Source organism: Nuphar pumila, chromosome 4 (assembly GCF_984573655.1).
Source record: "Nuphar pumila chromosome 4, dmNupPumi1.hap1.1, whole genome shotgun sequence".
Taxonomy (NCBI): domain Eukaryota; kingdom Viridiplantae; phylum Streptophyta; class Magnoliopsida; order Nymphaeales; family Nymphaeaceae; genus Nuphar; species Nuphar pumila.
The window spans coordinates 34,898,307-34,920,776 of record NC_143252.1 but is presented as its reverse complement, the minus strand read 5'-3'; the positions used below and the strand labels follow the sequence as shown (position 1 = coordinate 34,920,776).

General features: G+C 36.7%; 1 pseudogene across 1 annotated transcript; it reads left to right on the top strand.

Moving 5' to 3' along the window:
- The first annotated feature begins 18,517 nt into the window (after positions 1 to 18,517).
- Positions 18,518 to 22,199, top strand: LOC149839952 (mevalonate kinase-like; annotated as a pseudogene). The gene is made up of 5 exons (XR_016431672.1): positions 18,518 to 18,668; positions 19,791 to 20,040; positions 20,135 to 20,388; positions 20,654 to 21,063; positions 21,807 to 22,199. The product of XR_016431672.1 is annotated as a mevalonate kinase-like (transcript).
- The last annotated feature ends 271 nt before the right edge of the window (positions 22,200 to 22,470 follow it).

The window sequence follows — 22,470 nt, the reverse complement described above, 5'->3', positions numbered from 1 at the left end:
ATCTTTAAGAACCTGCAGACAGAACAAAATAAAGGTTCCAACTATACAAAGAAAAATAACTAACCCAATAGTTTTAAAACAACTATATTTTTGAAAAAGAGAAACATTAGATAATCATTAATATAGATAAGAGGAGCATACCTAAGGATAAATTTTTATGAAATCATATTATAAACCCAAAATCAACATATTTTTCAAGAAAACATAAATATTGATCATAAGATAATTTGATCATTAAAGGACATATTGTAATGAGATATGCGGAAATATAAAGAGTGCTATAAGCACTTGCAATGTCCTACAATCGACAAACAAAAGAGACAATAACCAAGTCCACTAAGGGACAATACATACGCAAGCCTTGAGAAAGGAAAAAATCTAAAAGCCTCTTTATTGAGAGAGAGAGAGAGAGAGTTCTCAAGCATGAATAAAATAGAAAGGGAGGCCACATGACCTCAAAAGGAGAGCCAAAAAGGGGGCTCCCATGGAGTTGTTGGGAGCCCCCAACGGTCACATTTGTGACCGTTGGGGGCCCCAACGACTCTATGGTGGGGCCCCTTTTTGGTTATTGCAAAAAAAAAAAAAAAAAACAAAAACAAAAAAACTAAATGTATTTAAAAAGGCTAAATTAAAAATAGTTGTTTTCTAAAACAACTATGTGAAAAGACAAAAATACCTCTATCGGGTATTATACACACACACACACACATATATATATATATATATATATATATATATATATATATAATTTTTTTTTTAACACCCCCCCTCAAACTTTACGGGGAGATTACAAAAAGTTTGCCAAGAAGAAACATGAAGCGGGGAGCAGGAAGGGCTTTAGTAAAGAAGTCCGCCAACTGATATTCTGAAGTGACATATGGAAGATTAATTATTCCTCATAAAAATTCATCCCGAACATAATGACAGTCCATCTCCATATGTTTGGTGCACTTATGGAAGGTGTGATTGCTTGCAATATATATGGCACTCTTGTTGTCCCAACATAACTTTGAAGCTCTAGTAATATCAACCCCCATGTCTTTGAGAAGACTGCGAAGCCAAATTAGTTTCATTGTTGTGGTTGCCATAGCCCGATAATAGAAGATAGTGAGACTTTTTTTTGCTTATTGCATCTCCAGGCAATTAAGGAATCTCCTAAAAAGACACAAAAAATGGTAATTGAGATTCTATTATTAGGGTTACCTCCCCAATCTGCATCAGTATAAGCAAGAAGGTTTAATGAAGAAGATGATGATAGAAATGGCCCTTTATTTATAGTGTTTTTGATGTATCAGATGATCCAGAGCACGACGCTTGTATACACAGTTATAGGAACATGCTGAAATTGGCTTGCAGAGTGAACCACATGAGTGATGTTTGGTCTGGTGATGGTTAGGTAAGTGAGAGATCCAATGAGTTGTCTGTAGGGTGTGTGATCTTCCAGAAGAACCTCGTCCTCCAACCTTAATTTGGCATTAATGACCTCTAGAGTCTTTACCTTTTTATCATCTGAAATGCCAGACTTGGTACATATATCTGCAACAAGCTTCATCTGTGACAAAATATATGCTCTAAGAGAATATGCGAATTCAATACCAAGAAAATATCTAAGGAAGCCTAAATCAGACATGTCAAAATTATTTTTTAACATGGTTTTAACTTCAACAATACTATTTTGATCGTTCCCAATGATAATCATATCATCAACATAAAGTAATAAGATAACAAGTAATAAGATAACAATGCTAGTACCTGCACTTTTAACAAAGAGTGCAGTGTCAGTATAACAGGAGTGAAATCCTAATTTAACCATGATATCACTAAAACGATCATACCAAGCCTTGGGGGCTTGTTTAAGACCATATAAGGCTTTCAAGAGTTTAAGGGCTTGACCTTGTTCTATATTAATTTCGAGTGGTGGATCCATATATACTTCTTCATTTAAATTCCCATTTAGAAAATCATTTTTCACATCGAGTTGATATATAGGCCATTTTTTGGTTGATGCGACAACTATTATAGTTCTGACATTAGTTATTTGGGCTACAGAAGCGAATGTTTTCTCATAGTCGATATCATATTCTTGCGAATATTCCTTCGCTACTAACCTGACTTTATATATTTCTAAGGGTTTATCACTTTTAGTTTTAACTTTAAAGACCCAGCGACATCCAATAGGTTTTTTATGTGGAGGGAGTTTGACTATTTCTCAAGTATTAGCCTTTTTTAGCGCATTTAATTCTATTTTCATTGCTTCAACCCAATGTGGTAGAGTTTTAGCTTGATTATAATGAGCGGGTTCATAATATGAATGTAAGGTTATCAAACATGCCCGATAATTGGGTGCTAAAGACTCATAAGATACAAACCTATTAGGTGGTATTGATTCTCTAGAAGAGTGCCAAATGGGGGGCTCTTTTGAAGATTTAGAAATTTGAGAGTATTTCTCTAAGGCACTAATAGGCCTTTCTTGATCTCTTCAGGTGTAAACATTAATATTTTCATTACTAGAACCATTACTTGGTGGTGACACATCAAAGTTGGACACATCACAAGTGTCTTCTATACTTTCAAGATGATTCATAGAATCATCATTTATGTTAGGGGTGGCAAAACCTGACACGACCCGCCAACCCGCCTCTTAGGCGGGTTCGGGTTGGGCTTAAGCCAACCCGTTTAATAAACGGTTCGACCCGCCTAACCCGTTTATTAAACGGGTCGGGTTCGGGTTGGGGGTATGCCAACCCGCCAACCCGGCTAACCCGACCCGTCGACCTGCCAACCCGTCCGCCAACCCGACCCACCAACCCGCCCACCAACCCGCCAACCCGTTTTCCCGACCCAACCCATTTATTAAAAGGGTTGGCGGGTCATGTCGGGTTACCCGTTTATTAAATGGGTCGGGTTAGTGTTTGCCACAACCGACCCGTTTAATAAACGGGTCGGGTTCGGGTTGAGGTATGCTGACACGCCAACCCGCCAACCCGACCCGATTGCCACCTCTAATTTATGTCATTAATAAGATAATGTAAAAGCATATAATCACTTTCATTTGATTTTTTTATTTTTTCAAAACCATTCTCATCTTCTAAGAAAGTTACATCTTTTGAAACCTACAACTTGTCATTTTTGAAATCAAAACACCTATAGCCTTTTTTATTTTTCCCTAACCTAGAAAAACACATTCAATTGCCTTTATCTCTCTTATGTAAGAGAACAAAGCATTTACAATAAAAAATACGAAGGCGATTGAAATCTGGAGAGAATTTAAAAAATATTTCATAAGGAGAGACATTTTTTAATTTTGAGGAAGGCATTCTATTGATTAGTTATGTTGACGTTAAGACAGCTTCGGCCCAAAAAAAATTTGGAATATTTCTAGAGACAAGCAATGTTTTAGCAGTTTCTATAATATGCCTATGCTTTCTTTTCGCTAGTCCGTTTTGTTGTAAAGTTCTAGAGCATGATTTTTGGTGACAATTCCATTTTGAGTTAAATAATTTTGGAATTCATTAGATAAGTATTCACCATCGAAATCGGTTCTCAAGGTGGATATATTACTTTGAAATTGATTTTGAATTTTTATATGAAATTCTTTAAAGAAGGAAAACACTTTAGATTTATGACTAAGAAAATAGATCCAAACATATCGAGTAAAGTCATCGATGAAGGTAACATAGTAGGAGTAACCCCCTTTAGACATGACCAAATATGGACCCCAAACATCCGAGTGCATCAATTCAAAGGGTTTTGAAGAAAGAAAAGTTCTAGTTGGAAAAGGAATAGACTTCATTATTCTAAAAATACAATCTTTGCAATTAATGTCTTTTTCCTTACAAAATTTGTTTCCAAACGGAAAAAGATACATTTTTGAATAGCTTAGATGACCAAGCCTTTTATGCCAAGTTTCAATATTTTTTTCTTGGACATAAGAACAAAAATAGTTTGTAGGAAGGTTTAGATGATCCATATAGTAGAGGTCCCCCTTCCTATGGCCTTGCCCAATCCGCTTTTCAGATTGAAGATCCTGCACATAGCAATCATTAGATGAGAAAGATATTTCACATCCATGGTCGACAATTTGGGAGATCAAAAAAAGGTTTAAATTTAGTTTTGGAACAACTCTAACTTTTGGAGCAAAAAGATTTTGTGAATTTTTTGAGTTTAGAGTCCCAATACTAGAAATTTTCAAAAAGGTTCTATCGATCGTAGAAACACAAGAGCCTTTTGAATTGGTGCAAACATCGACTAAGGCATTTTCATGAGGGGTCATATGAAAAGATGCTTTGGAGTATAAGATCCAAGAGTACGTACCAGGTGATAATGTAAATGCAATGGCCGCACCCGATGTGGAGGAAGTAACTTTAAGGATTTGTTGAAGAGCCATGGATATTTGACTAAGGGTCTTTTTGAGGTCACCATTCTTGTCATCATCTTCTTTGGTGGTAGATTCTTCAAGAGAGGTCACCTTAGGTTTGAAAGTTTTATTGAGCTTTGGGCAAGCGGGTTTAATGTGACCCGACACATAGCAATAAAGACAAACAATTATTTTTCTTCCTCGATTGTAGTTTCCTTGTTTACCAAAGTGGGGGGGTTTATAGGTTTTTATATTGTTGCCAGGTTTTGATACGACAAGCACTTCATCAACATTCTTACTCATGCCAAGCCTTGTTTCTTCTTTAGTGATTTCGACAATGACATCCTCTATTGGAGGAAAGATAGATCTATGGAGAAGTGATGACCTCACTTGCTCAATTTAGGACGTAACCCAAACAAAAATTGGAACAATTGATCTTGTTCCATTTGCTTTTGTCTTAATTTGACATCTTCCATAGCAACCCATTTTGGCTCTAAAAGAGCAACTCATCCAATAGTGGATTTAAAACACTATAGTAATCTTGAATATTTAAATCACCTTGTTTGGTGGTTCTAATTTTTTCTTGCAAAAAATATGTCTTGCAAGATCCTTTTGGGTATACATACCCTTCATAAAAAAAATAAGCCGCATTGGCCTGACGGAATTTAGTTATATTAGCACATACCTTGAGCTCGACATTGTTCATGAACCAAGCAAATTTTTTTGCGTGATTATTTTCCCAATCTTCAACTTCTTTTTGATGATTTTCAATGGCTTTGAGGCGAGCATCTCCTTCAAGAGCCTTTTCTTGACCACCTTCGATCTTTGTGAGCTCCAATCTAGGTTCCAGAATGAAACTTATAACATACCCCCAAAGTTTCTTACCTTTGAGGTTGTTCTCCATAGCCGATGCCCACATCATGTAGTTCTTTCCATTGAGTTTGAAGCATAGGTCGATTTTTGCTTCTATAATGCCCACCAAGAAGTGAGAAGAAGGGAGACAATAGATGAGAAATATACGTACCACGCTTTTTCCTCTAAGAACCGAGTGGCTTTGATACCATGTAATGATTTATGTAGAAATATAAAGAGTGCTATAAGCACTTGCAATGTTCTACAATCAACAAACAAAAGAGACAATCACCAAGTCCACTAAGGGACAATACATACGTAAGCCATGAGAAAGGCAAAATATAAAAGCCTCTTTATTGAGAGAGAGAGATTTCTCAAGCATGAATAAAATAGAAAGGGGTTCACCCCTATTTATACAAAAAAGAAATGAGAAGAAGGGAGGCCACATGACCTCAAAAGGAGAGCCAAAAAGGGGGCTCCCGTGGAGTTGTTGGGAGCCCCCAACGGCTCTATGGTGGGGCCCCTTTTTGGTTATTGCAAAAAGGAAAAAACTAAAAAAAACTAAATGTATTTAAAAAGGCTAAATTAAAAAATAGTTGTTTTCTAAAACAACTATGTGAAAGAACAAAAATAACCTTATCGGGTATTATATATATACGAATACATATTTTGACACATATAAATCATCAAGAAGAGATAAACATTATTCATAAATAATATCCCAATGATTTTTAGAAAAGCATTCCAAATGAAATAACACATCATCAACGACAACATGCATATATAAATATAACAATTAAAAACCCCTCAAAAAAGAGGAGATAATTAAATTCATGCATACAACAATATGAACAAGATAATCAATATGAAACACATATATGTCCAACATGCAATTAAAGCATATTTAATGCACATAATAAGGAAAGAGAGTAATCTCACAAATCATAACCCATTAAGACTTATTCACACAACCTAGAATGGGTTTAAGCACAAAGGACCAAACATCAATCTTAATATATATATATATATATATATATATACATATATATATATATATATATATATTAATGAAATGCACATAAGATGCATGAAATTTTATCAATAAACATTTTTCCATGCAAGTAGAAAAAGTTTAGAAATTTTATAAAGAGATTTTAAAAAATACTACATAATAAAAATAATAATATTTGCAAATCTCAACAATAGTTCGACCACCACAAACAATCACCTCACTATACCTCTAAACCTCAAAATTCAAGTGTATCAGCGACTAGAACAAGAGTAAAATAACAATGCCACTAATAGGCCAAAACACACACAAAGTATGAATAACCGACAATATCTCTTCTCTACATAAAATGACAATTAAAACAAGTGTATCAACGACTAAAACAAGAGTATAATCAATGGGTGCACATAACTCACCACATTGAAAACATTTCTTGTCTACATATAATGACACTCAAAATAAGTGTATCACCTACTAGAATAAGAGTATAATCACACTGCCACTTATGGGCTAAGTAAACACACAAAAGTGTGAGTAAACATCTCTAATCTACATATAATTACACTCAGAAAAGATGCATAACAGGTGAAAACACAAGAGGTAAGAGAGTTTGTAATGAAAACAAACTAATGCCATCAAGAAGAATAAAAATAATGATTTTAACAATCTTTCAAAACTCCATGGTTCCAAAAACATAACTATCATCACAAGAAAACCAAGATATCAAGCATCCAATACTGTGTTGTAAAACATACTCATAGAAATCGAGGTCAATCACTTGCCAGTTAAATATATACCTATACTGACAGGATGACATGAGATGCACACATAACTCACCCCAACGACTAACTCGAATTTCTAACAACAATAGGTTCAGAGGTCAATCAACCATCAATCAGACTCAAGGCAAATGACAATACGTCACTCGTAACCCCCTTGGAAATCTATACTAATAAGATGACATGAGGTGCACACATAACTCACCTCAACGACTAACCCTGACTCCACAACATCGAGGTGCACAAGAAACAAATGTGTGATACAACACTCACAAAATCAGAGGTCAATCAATCGTCAATCGGAGTCAAATCATTTGGCAATCTATACTGACAAGAAGACAAAAATTCACACATAACTTACCTTAACAACTAACTTTGGTCCCACAACATAGACGTGTAGCGAAAGAAGAGTAACGGACTTACAAAGCCGGATAATAAAAACCTTAAAAGAGACATTCCAAAGAACAAGAATGGATAAGACAAAAAACTTTAAGTCAAGAAAATCCTCAAGTAATGCAATTATAGAGCCTTCAATTACAAACCGAAATGTCCATCAATATTAAGTGGATAAACAAAAAATATGGTCTCTAAGAAACATTGTCACAAAACCAACAATGGGCCACACAAGAAGTATCATAATATATAACAATGATATTTTATTGAATATCATAAGTACGAAATAGAAACATAACACTTAAAACTCATGTGAGGTATGATGCAAATAAGTTTTAGTAAAAATATGCAATCATATGACAAGATAAAATGTTCGCCAATGAGAGTCTTCAATTACGAGCAACCATGTCCATCAATAATGGACGATTACTAAAGTGAACCACGAGGGAAACACTTATAACACCCACAAAGGGCAAAAACAAAGAAGGTTCTCATAATTCTCAAATTAATATTTTATTAAAACTAAGTATAATATTTAAATCTCATGCAAAACATGTAAGATAATGTTCATTAAAGAGCCATGAGACTAAGAAAATAACACAATCACATGGACCATAAAAGGGCCAACACGAGAAACACCCAATAACAATTATTTTTAATAATTTTTAAAAAAGAACATATTTAAAAGGCATTTATAAAAGTGAATGGTTCCCATAAGAAATCATGCTCAATACCTTCTGCACGAATATATAATCTCATTCTAAGTAACAGGGACTCGGCAAAGCAGGTGCCGCACCCGCGTCGATGCGACACGACGCAACGCGGGTGCGGTCAACACGACCTTGGGTGCGGTCAATGCACCCAGGGTCGTTTTCGTCCACATTTCGGACGTTAAAAAAAACCCCTCTCGATGAAAAGGAGGATTAGGGCAAAAATTTTTTTTTGCCCTAATCACTCCTCTCCTTTCCCGCGCAGCTCAGCTCGAGCCCTCTCCTCCCGATGCCCCGACGCCACCTCCTAAGCTCCTCCTCTCCCTCGTCGAAGGTATGTCCCTCTCACTCTCTTCTTGTGTCGGCAGGGGAGGGGCCAAGCCCCCCTTGCACCCTCTCTTTCTCTTGTTGGGTCGGCAGAGGAGGGGCTGAGCCCCCCCTGCGCCCTCTTGCTCTAAAGGTGGTTCGGCAGGGGAGGGGCCGAGCCCCCCCTCTCGCTGTCTTGTTGGGTCGGCAGGGGAGGGGCTGAGCCCCGCCCCCCTCTCTCTCTCTCTTGTTGGGTCAGCAGGGGAGGGGCTGAGCCCCCCCCTGCTCCCTCTGTTTTTGGCAGGGGAGGGGCCGAGCCCCCCCTCTCGCTCTCTTGTTGGGTCGGCAGGGGAGGGGCTGAGCCCCTTCCTATTTTCGGTCGGGAAGGGGCCGAGCCCCCCACCTTGCTCCTTTTGATTTTAGGGGAGGGGCCGAGCCCCCCCTCTCGCTCTCTTGTTGGATCGGTAGGGGAGGGGCTAAGCCCCCCCTGCTCTCTCTGTTTTCGGCAGGGGAGGGGCAGATCCCCCTCCTTGGTGATTTTATATCAAGATAATGTCTGTATAATTGATTTAAAATTTTAAATGTATTTTTTTTTGTGTTTTCAGTATAAAAATGACGGATAAAGGGAAAAGACTTGCGTCATCCTCATCCCAACATGTGAGTTCTGCTGCTAGTTTTGCTGATAGTTGTAGTGAGATTGATGATGTAGGGCCACTATGGGTACATGTAGATAAACTTGCAAAAACTGGAGAAGGAGGTGGTGAAAACAAAAAATTTCGATGCAAGCTCTGTGAAAGAGATTTTGTTGGGTCTTACACAAGAGTGAAGGCTCATTTGTTGAAGATACCAAGACATGACATTTCAGCTTGTAGAAAAGTTGATGAGGCAATGCAAAGACAATACAAGAAGAATATGAGAAGAGAAAGGCAGTGGCCGATTCTTGTGCAGTTAGTGTGACATTTGCAAGCCACCAAGAAGATGCTGAAAAAAAAAAGAAAAGTCAATGTAGGAGGTAGAGGAACGATACAAGCATCATTCAATACATATGGAAGAGAAGAATTGGATAAAAAAGTTACAAGGTATTTTTATTCTGGTTTACTCCCATTTAATGCGGCTAGAAATCCTTATTGGAAGGATTTAGTAACATCCTTGGCAAATTGTAATTTGAGTGATTATATGCCTCCATGTTCAGAAAAAATACGAACCACACTTCTTGCAGAAGAGAGGGCAAATGTGGAGAGGTTGCTGGAGATTAAAAAATATTCATGCGAGCAAAATAGAGTTTCTATTGTGTCTGATAGATGGACAAATATTCAAAGGCGTCCATTGATCAATTTCATTGCTTGTTCGCTTAGTGGCTCAATATTCTTGAAAGCATTTGATGCATCTGCGGAATATAAAAATGCAGAGTATTTGAAGGGATTGTTTATAGAAGTGATAAAAGAAGTGGGTGATCAAAAAGTGGTACAAATCATTACAGACAATGCTCTAGTTTGTAAAAGTGCAGCGTTGAGTTTGGAGAATGAGTACCCTCATATTTTTTGGACTCCTTGTGTAGCACACAACTTAAATCTGGCCCTAAAGAGCATCTGCAACCCCAAAGAAAAAGAAAATTCACAAGCATATGCTTTATGTTCATGGATTGAAGATTTATAAATAAATGTCAAAAGCATTAGAAATTTTGTTGTTAACCACCATCGTGCTAATGCTATATTTAATAGGCATTCTGACTTAAAATTGTTGAAGGTCGCTGAAATACGTTTTGCGTTCATCATTATGATGGTGAAGAAGATTAAAAGAGTGAAGAATGCTTTGATTAACATGGTGATTGATGAAAATTAGACATTGTATCGTGCTGACGATGATATCTAGGCCCAAGAAATAAAAAAATTCATTCTTGATGATGAGTTTTGGGACAAAGTGGTATACTTCCTTCAATTTACGCAACCTATTTGAGAAATATTAAGAGAAGTTGATAAGGATGAGCCCATGCTTCATAGAGTTTATGAAATGTGGGATAATATGATTGAAAAACTACAAGCTATAGTTTTCAAGCATGAAGAAAAAAATCCTTCATTGGATGATTCAGATTTTTTTAATCATATTTATTCAATTTTAGTCAGAAGATGAGATAAGAGCACACTCATTTGCATTGCATGACACATTCTCTTAATCCAAAATATTATGCAAATAAGTGGTGGGCTGGTGGTATTGGTCGTGTCCCTCTAAATTTAGACCCAGAGCTATCAAGACATAGAAATATGTGTATGACAAAACTTTTTTCAGAAACATATCTTCTACATCAAGTCGCACAAGAGTTTGAAAAATTTTCATCTTCGAGATTATATGGACCGACATTATTCGCGAGAGAAGAAGATGATATAGATCCTATCACATGGTGGTCAACATTTGGATCAGAAATACCTCTTCTCCAATGTCTTACATTAAGATTGCTATCGCAGCCTGCTAGTTCATCTTGTTGTGAAAGAAATTTGAGCATATATTCTCAAATCCACAATATGAAGAGAAACAAACCCACCAGCAAGCGTGCAGAGGATTTAGTATATATTCATTCAAATCTTCGATTACTTTCGCGAACCAATGATGTATACATGTACTAATTTGCTCTCTTAGTTATTTGATTATTTCTTAGTTTTTTATTTAAATATACTTTTATTGTATTTAATATTTTCAAATTGAGTTTGTAACGCAGACAAGGAACATCCAAATTTTGGAATGTAAACCCAGAAGAGTGTGACTTCGAGTGAAGATGCGACTTCGAGGGAGAGCATGATTTCAACATAACAAACATGGATTTAGCTGAGCCCAATATTCCTTCTAATGATGCATTTGATGATGATGAAGAAAATTATTAACATCCATTACTTCATCAGGATATACTTTGGTATGTAATTTAGTTCTTTTATGCTTTACTTATTTGATTGATATTTAGGTTGATTTATGTAATTGCTTTACTTATTTGATTGATAACTTGATATTTAGGTTGATATATTGCATGCATGATGAATGATATTATGAAAATGTTAACTGTTAAAACTTCAAAATAATATATATATATATATATATATATATATATATATATATATATATATATATATATATATTACATTTTTGCCCCTGCCGCACCCCCGCACCCGGGTTTTTTGGAAGTGCCGCATCCCCGCACCCGCGCCCACATGACATAGATCTCATTCATCACGTAAGACAATCACAAGTGCACAAGGATCATATATTAATATAAAAGTTATTTATTTAAAATTCAAAAATAGCAAGGTATCCATGTTCACTAAGATCCTAACCACATATAATATTTAATACTTTATAATCTATTTTAGGTTTCACATAAGAATACATCTAAGAGTACAACAACAAACAACAACAACAACTACGCCTTCATCCCAAAACAATTGGGGTCGGCGATATGAACCAAAAAAGAAAATCGTTCTGGGTCTTCCACATGAATCCTTCTCCTCCAATCATTTCTATCCAATGCCATGTCCTCGGTGAGGTTCAAAGCGTTCATATCCTTTCCTATCACCTCCATCCATCTAAGAGTAAAAAAAGAATACATCTAAGAGTAAAAAAAGAAAAAAAATCAAACACAAGTTAAGCAAAATCTCATAAGATCATACTTGTGAATGTCACACAATACCATTTAAAAAAATAAAATAAAACAAAGTTCGATAATAAATACACATGATTTGACATAATAAAGCATCTAAATGCCAACAATACTTGCTTTAGAATACTAGATCATATTCGTACATATTAAATTAAGCAAGTTTGAAAAACTAAGATTCAAACTAGATCTCATAAAAGCATGCACATATATAATTTCACAAGATTAAACAAATATTATAAACTTTATAAAATATTTAATAAAAATAAATTCAATAATAATTTTAAAAAACATCTAAAGATTTTAATTTTTAACAAAAATAACAAATAATTTTTTAAAGATAAGAAAAATGAGTGTCTTCTCATGCATAATGCGTGAGATAGATAACCCAAGTAACACTAAACATATAAGATACATATTGGGCCAAGATTTTCCTTGAATCCAAGCCACACAACGATCACAAATCCTTCATGAAGCACAAACTAGAACCAAAGAATCCCAAGACCCAAAAAAGGCAAAATACCAAAGATTTATTGGCTCTGATAATGAAATATGCAAAAATACAAAACAAGGGACTCTAAGGGCTTTTAAGATCATAAACACAAAGTGCAGATGCATGTACACAAGTCCAACCAAGGGACAATAGAAGAGCACAAAGGCACTACAAAAGCACTAAGTGCATTCAAGACATCAAAGAACTAAAGAGAGGAACACAAAAATATAAAAAATATTCATCTTATTTAGCATGAATGTTTAAGAGAAGCATTATCTTACAAACAAGAGAAAAACTCTATATATAGAGCCTAGATGGGCATTTAAGAGAGGCATTCACTGTTTCAAACTGTTGGAACAGTCCAACAGTCGGATAGACCCATGGTTGCCAGTTGAGGAAGCGGGAGCGGGAAGCGATACGGGAAGCGGGAGCGGGAAGCGAGGCACTTTCAAAATTTTAGGAAGCGGGGAAACGTGGGACCACTTAGGAGCGATTCGGGAAGCGTCTTGGAAGCGACCTAGGAAGTGTCTCGGAAGCGACCCAGGAAGCGTCTCGGAAGCGAGGGGGAAGCGAAAAAAATAAAAATAAAAAATAAAAAATACAAAAAATTTGAAAAAACAGGGGAAGTGAGGGGGCAGCGTGGGGGAAGCGAGGGGGAAGCGTGGGGGAAGCGTTGGGGAAGCGTGGAGGAAGCGCGCTTCCCATTAAAGGGAAGCGCGTCCCCCATTAAAGGGAAGCGCGTCCCCCATTAAAGGGAAGCACGCTTCCCAAAAAAGGGGGACGCTTCCCCCCACGCTTCGGAAGCGCGACGTTTCGCGCTTCCGAAGCGCGCTTCGGGGAAGCGCGCTTCCCCTTTTAGCTAGGCGCTTCCGGTAACTCTGGATAGACCCCATACACTGTATAATAAATACAAAAATACAATATTGTCTCTAGTGGACAGTCACTATTTACATAAAAATAATAAGACCAAAATGCCCCTAGAGAGCATTACCTATTACATAACATACAATATATATTAACAATCTCAACCATCAACTCTTCTCTTTATTTAAAATGCATTTGGTTTTAAAATTCATTAATGCAAAACATGCTGCATACTGAATAAACCATGATAAGTCCTTCTGTATGGTCAGATCTGCTTGAAAGTGCATAAATAGTGAGATTCTCATTGCAGATTATAGGGATGGCAGAAAAGGGTAGATCTCTTCAACAGGTATGTGGTCTCTCTCTCTCTTATATATATAAATATAAGAGAGAGAGAGGTTGAGTAGAGACCATCTTTTTCATTTTTTTATTTTTATGTTTTCATGATCAGACCATATAGATGTGATCTACATGGTTTGCTCAGTAGAGAATGGGTTTTGGATCATTGTACGCAATCTTAAGCAAGCTTTTCATGGGCTTCAAAATGAACAGCTCACAGTATCAAAATTTTACAACTCAAAAGTCATGTTTTTACATTGGAAAAGTATGATCCGTGGTGTGATTCTCAGCCAACAAACCATACTGAGCTTGTGTGGGGTGGGGTCAGGTCGAGTCAATCCAGCTAGACAGCACAGTATCTTCAATAGTAGAAAATAAATAAGTAAATTAATAAATATATGTATGTATGTGTGAGAGAGAAAGAGAGCAATTAGGCCTAACTTGGGGAATGGACTGATGATTTACCAAATAGTTTTCAATATTTTTATTTCATATTTTGTAAGTTGTGTGGTAGATTAGGACCTAGAAATGTGATCTTTACTGTTTATTTAGTTAAAACACATAGTAAGTTAACATTTTTTAATGTTTAGACCATAGTCACAAATATCTCGGCAAGGCTATTTCTCGCAATATTATCGGTTTGGTGATAAATCTCGGGACTTAAAAAATTAAAAAATAACAAAAATAAGTAAGAAATCATGTTTAAACAGAAAAGTACATAAATAATAAAAGAAATAAGTAAAATATGTAAAAAAAAGAAGAAAAACATATTTAAAATGTAAAAAATAAATAAAAAGTAAAACTAATTCATAATATTGCGATAATATCGTGATAATATCACGATATATATAAATTTCCGATATTTTTGAAAATATCATGATATTTTACCTTTAATATCATTTTCCCATCATATCACACGATACTTTCAAAATATCTCCGATATCTGTGACTATGGTTTAGACAGGTTTTAAATAAATTCCAACATCAGCTGCTCACATTTCTCTGAAATGTTACCAAAACAAAGTATGGCTCTCCAAGGAAATAGTTCAATCTAAAGCATGTTTTCTAGTAAACAAGCAGTCATAAATTCATCTTCAGATTGAGGTTAAGCAAAAAATGCCTGCAACATTGAAAAGTAATTGTTCATTCACTTTTGCGCGCGCGTGTGTGTGTGTGTGATCTTGTCTTGGAACTGCAGATTACATGTTATGATAACTTTTATCATTTCCTAGGAACTTCAGTTCTGTAGTGATGTGCTATGATTATGTGATGGCTTGTCCCTAGATATTACACTTCTATGTGAAAGAAGATGAAGTCCACAACCGAAACTTCAAATGAATATCACAAAGGATCTTTCTCAATAAACACAACAACCAAAATGCTCAAAGGAGTGCACACAAAAAGAGGCAAAAATAATATATCATTCAAGTGGGATGAAACCCACACAAAAACTGATTTTACAAGGGGGTTTTACCCCATATATATAATGCTCACAAGATGGAGCCAAGAGGGAGCCAAGAGGGAGTCGTTGGACTCCCAACAGCTCTTAATAAAGGGGTCCAACGACTCTCAAGTACACACGTGTTACTAAAGGGGTCTAAAAAACAGAAATAAAACCTAACCTAACCTAATTACAATCTAACTATCTAACTAGAATATAATTAACTATATTACATTACATTTTAGCACTGTTGTCAGTGCTTTGAAATGTGTCATACCTGTTTTGTTTCTCTGGTGCAAGCAGGTTTACACAAACCTGTTTTGAGAAATATATTGAGAAGAAGTATGTTGATACTTCCTGATGTGGACTCGGTGAACACCGATCCATGATCCAAGATCCAAACGAATCTTAACACGTGAGAAGCTTTCACGAAGATGAGTCCGGACAGGACTCGGGGAAATAGGGTTTTCGGGACCCGTGCACTTTGTTTCGACAGAGGCGGTCCAAAGAGAAGTTGTGCGTGATTTGCACACCTTTGTGCGCGATTCACACATCTTTCCAACAAATCCGAAATCACTGGATTCGGATAAGAGGTGTCAGTTTCACAGACTCGAGACTGGGACAGACAAACCAGTGTATGATAGACTTTCGGACTCTGCGGACAATATGTTTGAAGGGGTTTTTGACCACTCAGATGGTGAATTTTGCGAAAACCATCAACTGAGAAAACGTAAGTCAGATCTAGACCTTTCCAACGAACTAAGATTTGGATTTTTCTTAGTTTTGTATGAGTTTCTACGAATTTTGAATTCTTGAAATGATTGTAGTAAAATGTAATTGAAGATTCGACAACAGAAAGATTGATATTTTTGATGCACCTAAACGAAGATTCAGCTATGACTCTGAACACGAAAGTTTTAAAGCTATGTTCTAGCTTTTTATAGATTCAAACAAATTGATTTTTCATGCAGGGAATCTCAAGATAATTAAAAAATACCGAACACTACTTGGTGTGTTCTGAACATACAGATGACAGTGGAATCCTGTCAGACCGAAACTTTAACAACACTTTTCAAGGATACATAAGGCTGATTCACGCAATGGCCTCAACTACAAAGTTGTAGATGTTCGTCTTAGCTTTTCGGGAAGCTAAAGAACGCCATAAACCGACCAGTATCGAGGCTGATACGATCGTTTCTTTGGAGTCGTCCCTGTCAACTCGGAATTCAGGAACTAAATATTTTTGTGAACAGTAGAATCAATTCATAATATAAAATGCCTCTAATCATTCAATCAAAAAACACCAAATAACCTATTGCAACTTACAAGCAATATGCTATGAGAGAAACAAAACGCATTTGATAAAATAACGAAAATGAAAGAACAAGTGAACCAACAAATTTTTTTTTTATCTGGAGGAAGATGACAATGGGATGTGGCTGGGAAGCAACCGACTCCGAACTGAAAACACCACGAACTGCAGCTTGAATCACCAACCAATACAAACAAAAAACGTTTGCTAAGCTCTCAAGGTCGATCTAGACAAGATCACCTTAAACGCCCAAGTGAAAATCAATTTTTTTTCTTTCACTCCAAGAAGTTTTCCTCTCTAGAACCAGCCACACAACAATTTTTTTTTCAAAAGGAGAAGCAGCCCCCTTCACCTTGGTCGACCTCCACACTTAAGGAGGTTGGAGCTTGGGGAAGGGCCACCATAAAGATGGTATGGCCTTCCCAAGCCATGCTCCAAAAAACGATTTTTGGAAAGGCTATTTTTGGCCAAGGGTTATTAAGTGACCAACAACCATATTGACTTGGACTAGTCAAGGCTGAAATTTGAAATAGGTCTAAAATGGTCCACTCCAAATGGCGCCAACTAGGGCTTTATTGAAATGGATCGAGATCCAGATCCAGATTGAGCGGTGAATTAGATCCTGCACAAAAACACATTAGAAAAATGCAATTGCGAAAAATAAAAGCTACTCGCGTTCCCCATACACCTTCTAGTGCCACAAAAGAATCCTACAGGGCACCAGAACTATCTGGATCCGTAGAATCCGACTCCTAAAAAAATAAAAAATAAAAATTACATGAGTCCGTGTTGTATGTGTTTCCGCATATCTCATTACACCCGCTTCTTAGCCGGGTTCGGGTTTGGCTTAAATGGGTTTGTGTTGTAAACCGGTCGACCCGCCTAACCCATTTATTAAACGGGTCGGGTTCGTGTTAGGGGTATGGCAACCTACCACCCCGTTTGACCTGTTTAATAAACGAGTTAGGCGGGCAGGTCAACCCGTTTACACAAACCCGTAACCCGCAACCCACAACCCGTGTTATCGGGTCGACCCGTTTAATAAACGGGTCGTCGTGTTGACCCAACCCGTTTATTAAACGGGTTAACTGTGTTGGGTCGGGTTACCCGTTTAATAAATGGGTCGTGTTCGTGTTTGCCACATCCGACCCATTTAGTAAATGGGTCGTGTTCGTGTTTGCCACATCCGACCCGTTTAATAAACGGGTCAGGTTCGTGTTGAGGTGTTCTGACCCGCCAACCCGACACGATTGCCACCCCTATGCCTGACCTATGGATGGACTCTCTAAACTATTCTGGTGGATCTTAAAATACAACTTGAGTGTGTATTCGGATCAGATTTCGACTTTTATTTGTCATTTGCGTCAATAAATTTAAATGGATTTATGTTTGGATTCGAATCAAATAACACTTTTAACATGCATATCTTTATTTCCTATATTTTGTCTGACCCAAACCCGTTTAGTCGGGTTTGGTAAAATATTTTAAATCCAATTGAATCCTTAAAAAGCATACCTTAAAAACATTTTGAAAGGTTAAATACAACTTCTCAGACTACTAAAACCGAATCTTTTGGAAATATAGAATAATAAAAAATGGAAAACCACATTCATGACATTCATTAAAAGAAGTGCTCTTGTATTGAAACATAGGAATATTGGCACTGTCTAACTCCAAATCCAGACCTGAATCCATTTAAAGCATCTCCGATTAGGTAAGGTCGAATTTGGTATTTCTTGCATCCGAACCGAATCCAACATGTTCACATTTTTGCTTTCACTAGATTCGGTGTCACCAGATAAAATTCGGATCTCATCCAGCTATGCTTCATCAGACATTTCGGATTCGAGTTCAGAGTTTTATATCAATTAATGCAAACAGAGACGGGCAACCGAATAACACTGCCATCTCTCTCTCTCTCTCTCTCTCTCTCTCTCTCTATATATATATATATATATATATATATATATATATATATATATGGAACAGTTGCAGTTGTGAGAAGAAGAAAGGAAAGAGAAAATGGCAACTGTTCCAATCTCCCAAGTCGAGGCTCGAGCTCCCGGAAAGATCATACTCACCGGAGAACACGCCGTTGTTCATGGATCCACGGCCGTCGCTGCTTCTATTGATCTCTACATGCACGTTCGTGTCCAACTCTCACAATCTTTAGGTACCCATGTTTTATATTTTCACTTTTCTTTTTTGATGTTTCATTTGCGAGTTGCCGATCCTCTCATCTGATCGATAAAACAAACTCATTTTTTTGCTTTAGATTTTGTTTGTTTTTTTCCTCTTTTTTCTAACGTCTTGTGGCTGTTCATCAAATACCCACTTATTTGATATGCTTGGTTTGTACAACCCCATGTCCAACTCTCCCAATCTTTAGGTACCCATGTTTTATATTTTCACTTTTCGTTTTTGATGTTTCATTTGCGAGTTGCCGACGCTCTCACCCGATCCATAAAACAAACTCATTTCTTCGCTTTAGATTTTGTTTTGTTTTTCCTCTTTTTTCTAACGTCATTCCAATCCGATCACCATTTTTTATGCTTTTATGTATGCATGGTTTCCCAGATTTTCCCTTTTGTTAGGAAACTGATTCGTGTATACTTGAGCTCGTTTTTCTTTTTGTAGTTGATCCGGATTTCAGTTTTGCAGGACATAGCAGCACTGGCACAATTATGGGCTCTTCTAAACCGTCGTATTTGGTACCCAAAGCGAACCCCCTTCCGAAACTTTCTAGCCCACCTGAACTCCCCACCTAATCCTTACGTAGCAAATTTTGTAATTCATTTCGCATGAATACAACATGCGTTTTGTTATTCACAGAAAGCTGGATGGTTACTAATTTGAACTAGTTATACACAGATACTGTTTTTCTTTTTTCTTTTCATTTTTTTCTCCGCCATTTTCTGCATCTTTTAAAATAAAAATTGATTGACCCATCTCTCTAGTTTACCAAAAGATTTTCCGTTGTGCAAGTACAAGTTTTTAACGGTACTGCAAAGAAAATTGTTTTATTTTTCATGCACCACCGATGTGGACTTTTGTGTGTTTCTTTTGGTAAAACAACTATTGATAGATATATCTTTGTGTTTTTATGTAACAATGAGTTCCAACCCACCAAGAGTTGCCATGTCTTCTTCTCCTATAAGAAAGATGATGATTAATTGTTACTCAGACATGAAAACATTCAACCATTAGTACTTTGCTAGAAGCAAAAATAGGAAATCTACCTATTCTCTATGTAAAATGCCTTCTTTTTTATTTTCTTTGCATGTATATTTGGCAGAAAATGATGATGGGTGCTTGCTGCTAAAGCTTAAAGATACAGGATTGGAGTTCTCGTGGCCAATCAGAAGAATCAAAGCAGTCCTTTCGAAGTCAATCCTTCCTTTTTCTCTGGCAGCAGTGGTGCCTTGTTCAGTGGAGTCAATGGAGTCTATCTCTATTCTTGTTGGGGAACACGAATTTCCTGAAGCCAAAGTAGGCCTGTCTGCTGGTGTTTCAGCCATTTTATGGCTGTTTACCTCCATCAATGGGTAACTAATTTTTTTTTCGTAGATTAAGCAAGGAAATAAAATATATCTTTTAATATCAGAAATGCTAATTTTTTCTAGTGTGTTTTTACTGTAGAATTAGACCTGCTACAGTCATCGTTACTTCTGATCTCCCACTAAGCTCAGGGCTAGGGTCATCGGCTTCGTTCTGTGTCGCACTTTCTGCTGCATTCCTTGCATTGTCAGGATGTACGAGCATAGATTTCAACAGTCAAAGTTGGTTAAAATATGGAGAGACTGACCTTGAATTGGTGAACAAATGGGCATTTGAGGGTGAAAAAATAATTCATGGGAAACCTTCTGGAATTGACAACACAGTAAGCACATTCGGTATGTGAACTGGATTCAGATTTGAATTTTTTTATTGTTGATGGTTGTATGTTAATAACAAGATATGATAGCTTAGTTCTTTGTTTATTAAATGTCATTATAATGCGTATCTTAATTTGCAAGAATTGTCTTTAATGCACCAGATTATAAACGATTAGAACAAGTAGTTGATCAGCTACTTAATGGCTTTCTGAATTGATGTATAATTCTTATTTGATCGATGCCTTGAAGGTGTAAATAAGCTATTGCTAATTTCTCGTAATAGGTAATATGATAATGTTCAGATTGGGCAACTTGACCCGTGTTAAGCCCAGTATTCCACTTCGATTGTTGATCACTAACACAAAGGTTGGTCGGATCACAAAAGCATTGGTTGCTGCAGTTTCTGAAAGAGCCTCTAGGCATCCTGATACCATGTCTGCTCTATTTGCTGCAATTGATTATATTAGCAAGTATCTACCATCATTCAGTTGCCTGCCTCGGATGAAGTTTCTATCACAGAGATGGAAGGGAAGCTAGGGGAACTAATGGAAATGAATCAGGGTTTACTGCAATGCCTCGGCGTTAGTCATTCTTCTATAGAAACTGTGCTTCAAACAACTTTGAAATATAAACTGGTCTCTAAGCTCACCGGTGCTGGTGGTGGAGTCTGCGTTTTGACTTTATTACCATCATGTATTCATTTTCTTCTTCACTTTCTCTTAAATGCTCGTGCTTGAAGATCATGACTTTTGCAAATCTTTATTGTATTTTCCTTTTCATAATTCATGCAATTGCCTGAAAATAATTGAGAATTAGCAATTCTTTTTTAGTTGAGTCGTCATTATACAGAAATTATAGTTACCAGGGTCTCTAGTTTGGATAACCAGTTTCAATCTGCAACTCGGTGTACCATTGAACATAAAGGGTTTCTCTAATTCAAATGATCCCATGCGGGTCATGGTAATCCAGTAAGCATGTTCTAGCTTTTTTCGACCATGGAATCAATGCTTTGACCTCCACTATGCTTAACTTAACATGTTTTATTCTGCTTCTATTGTTTATTGATTTCCAGACTTATCAAAGGTGTCATGGAATATCTGATGGTTCTTATCCATGTTTATGTGCATTCAGAGTTTGCAGTTTTGTGCATCAGGCTGAAGTTTTTCCTACATATGGCATGCTTTACATTTCCAGCCTTCAGCTATCAAATGGACCCATTTATTTCTTTCTCATCTAGAGTTGGTTTAATGAATAGATGCATGGGTAAGATCTCTTTTAAATGATGCATCTTTAGCATTATTTGCATTACATGAGAAATGAATCTTTTCTGGTTTTGATCCAATTCATGTTTGTAGCCTGTCTTCTCATAATAAGCTAAAGTATAAGTCCATGTTTTGTTGTTCGTCACTATTTTGAGAACCTTGACAATTAACCAGTGCTTTCTGGTAAGGTAATTGACAAAGTTGTTGCGGACCTTGAGTCACATGGCTTTCAATGTTTGATAGTTGCAGCTGGGGGTGGAGGCCTTGAAGTTTGTTTCAGTTGTCACTCATGACTGTACTTCTCAACATGCAGTAATTCTGGTGAGGATGTCCATAACTTCTGCTGTCTAAAGCCTGTAACATTGTTGGATGCTGTTGCTCTTGTTGTACTCGTTGTTTTCTATCTTCCAAGTCTGATATGTAAAACTTATCAGTTATTTAAATTGCAATGAATCCATGTACTAGTTACCAGTCATTATAATATGTTCACTGGAAATATGTGAACTGGAGTATGAACCGAGATTTTTTGGGGCTTTTTTTATTTATTTTTTCTTAAATTTTACTGTACAGATGCGATCTTTATGCTTAGTTTTATGTGGACCTGCTCTCGGATTGTCCGATTTCGACACATATGCATAATCTTTTAAGGCTTGAAAATCGACTGCACAATTTTCATATATATTTGAGCATCCAAAAATCACATTTTTTCATCAAAAATACATGATCCAACAGTCGATTCCTAGCAAATGGTCCATGTCGAACACATCTGCAGGGTTGGATTTCTCGAAAAAAGCATCAGAAATACCTAGTTCACACTCCAATTCACATATTTCCAGTA